The sequence below is a fragment of the Chionomys nivalis genome, chromosome 19, assembly GCF_950005125.1.
Source record: "Chionomys nivalis chromosome 19, mChiNiv1.1, whole genome shotgun sequence".
Taxonomy (NCBI): domain Eukaryota; kingdom Metazoa; phylum Chordata; class Mammalia; order Rodentia; family Cricetidae; genus Chionomys; species Chionomys nivalis.
Window position 1 is genome coordinate 9,252,624 of NC_080104.1, and position 2,963 is coordinate 9,255,586.

A 2,963-nucleotide genomic window follows, 5' to 3' on the forward strand; every position below is an offset into this window, starting at 1 on the left:
AGATGGCTCCCAACTAGCATGCTTTCTTCATAGTAATGTTGAAAATCTGAAACTAGCATTCCAGAGACAATGTCCTTCTTCTGCCACTCTACTTGCCACCACCATTAACAAAACTAAGCCAAAGAGATCCATCCGGTGCTGTTTGTGTGGCTAGATACCCTCTGTGTGCTTCCTTAAAGGAGTTTAAAGATGGGGTGAGATGAAGGTGTTCCCAAAACAGTCACACTGAAATAAATTCCCATTCTTAGCTACTTAAGAGGGTATAAATGCACCCTGACTATGGTTTTATGGAAGTCAGACATTTGGGGAATAATGACTATTAAATAAGACCATGATTTGGGACCCTTGTCCCAAGGGACTGGAGGCTTTAGAAGGGACCTAAGCTAGAATGAAAGGGAGAAAGAGAACCTGGGCCTGTTGAGCATTTGAACCCTCAAAGACCACCTCCAGTGACAGACTTCCTCCAACAGGGTCACACCTCCTCATCCCTGTCACGTAGCATCACCCCAATGACCAAGCATTCAAATCCATGAGTCTGTGGGGCCGTCCTTCCCTATTTAAACCTCAAGGGGAGGAACACAGAAGGTGATCAAGGTTGGAACAAGGCTGAAGATAGTTATCTTAAACCATGGTTCAGATGTTGTCACTGAATAACAAGACACTCCAACTGTAAGGCTGTTCAAGTGGATACCTACAGTTAGCAGTTAAGCTTGTGGGACTATCACAGCCAGGACAGATTAGTTAAATTTGTGTCTCTGTGAGGGATTTGCCTTGGCTCATAGTCTCAGAAGGGCCTTGCACTTAGAACATGTTGGTGGAAAGACCATGTGAAGGTTCTGTTCATTTCCTCATAGACACAAAGCTGGGAAACAGGAGGAATGTGGGAACCAATCAACCACATTTCCTATGGGATGTGCTTCTCCCAGGAAGACCCCATGTCCTGAGGTCACCATAACCTCCCCGGACAGCCCCACCATCTGCGACAAGAGCCTATGGGGGATATTGCATATCTAACCCATAATACTATCTATCTGTGTATCCACTAACTCTTTATCTTCCCGCCAAGCCCCTCCAGGCAGTCTTTCCTTTTTATTACTCATTTAAGGCTGTGGGGGGCAGCAGGAGGGTGGAGGGCAGAGGACAACCTGTGGTGATCAGTTCTCTCCTTCCACTGTGTGGTGCCAGGGATCAAATGCAGGCCCTCTAGTTTGGTGTAAGGTCTGAACCCACCGAGCCATCTGGCCAGCCCTCTAAACCATCTTTTTTTCCTTTCTTTCAAGACAAGGTTACTCTGTGGAACAGCTGTTGTCCTGGAACTCATTCATAGACCAGATTGGCCTCAAACTCTCAGAGATCTGCAGTCTGACTCCTGAGGGCTGGGATTAACAGTATGCACACCACCACCTCCCAGCTATCAGTCTTAAATATATTAATAAAAAACTCACAAAGAGGCTTCATGCTCCATGAATCCCTCACAGAAAACAGTCCTAGGGAGCCAGGAGAAGCTCCACTCCTTCTAACAACCTATCCTCGGGATTCCACAGCAACACTTTCCCTCACTCAGCAGGCAGAGCCCCACGCCCACCCAGATTCACAGACAGAGACACTCATCCATCGGGAGGAGCAGCCCTGGAAGAAGAATATGGAAGAATATGGAGGAGTCGCCGGTGTCATATTTGAAGTTACAAGTCATCACAGGCTGAGCTCTGCAGATGAAAAGCTGAAATTGGGAGTCATTTGTGAAGGGACAGGGGAGAGGGAGAAGCTGTGACATGAAGAGACAACTCCCTGGCTCAGGTCGTCACTCGTAGCCCACTGAAGGGACTCTGGCCGGCTCAAGCATAGCTTTGGCAGGCCTAGCTCTTCTCCCCCATCCCTCTGCCTTCTAAACACCGTTAGGTTACATTCCCAAAGCAGGCCACCAAGGTCTATTCCCTCATTCGGCCACTCTTTCCTCCTCAGACTGACTCCCAAAGTCCAGCTATAAAAGTCCTCTTTGGCTCACCTAATGAACATGCCCGTTTAAAGTTGAACGCCTCCTCGTAAGACAGGGCTTCCCATTTTAACTTGGTAAACTGTTATTTGTCTATGGGCCTCTTCCATTACCCATTTATCCAGATGTAGTCTTTTGTCTCTCCAGGACAACACCCTTGCCCCTTTCCAGTTTTCCCTTCTCCTTTTCCCTTGTCACTTATCTCCTTTACCACAGCATCCTAGCCCGTTCTAACACAACCCACCCCCTTCTCCTACTCCTTAAAATTATACCAGAGAGGTCATTTGCTGGTGCTTTCCCACCAGAGTCAGAAGTGAGCCACGTTTTTTTCTTCCCTGCTAATAAAGAATCTTTCTGTGAAGCAGGTGTTTTGGTGTAGTTTGCACGCAATTGGGGATCTGGGAGGAAGTCCCTGTTGTGTGAGAGTCCCCTTTATGCATATCATCTGGCCCTCCAGGGGCCTAAACATTGGCTTCTCTGACCAGGGAGACACGGTATCTTACAGAGAGTTAGGTTCTGATCCTTGAGAGCACTCATTAGTCATGTAAGCTTTGCTGTGAGGGCCTTCAGCAGCAGTAGGTGAAAAAGACCCCGGGAAGACTGAATGTGACCCAAGAGCCTCTACTACAGTAGGAAACAGGACATATTCATGAGCTCTCGACCAATGAGGAAAGACAAGGTCCATCATGAGCAAGGGAGTTCAGTCCTTCGGCTGTGAGATGTTGAAGACAGGACCCGAAATCACATGACTGATGTGGTTAATTCCTATAGATGTAGGAACTGTATTGGTCAGTTCCTCACCGCTGTGACAATATGAAAGAACAAAGAATGCGTTCTGGTTCAGTTTCAGAGGTCTGGGGTTGAGTATTTATATAACATCATGACAGCAGCACCACATATCAGAGGAAATTCTTCAGGCAGGCAGGAAGCATAGAGGAGGCGTCCCAGCTCCTTGTCTTTCCTGGAGTCC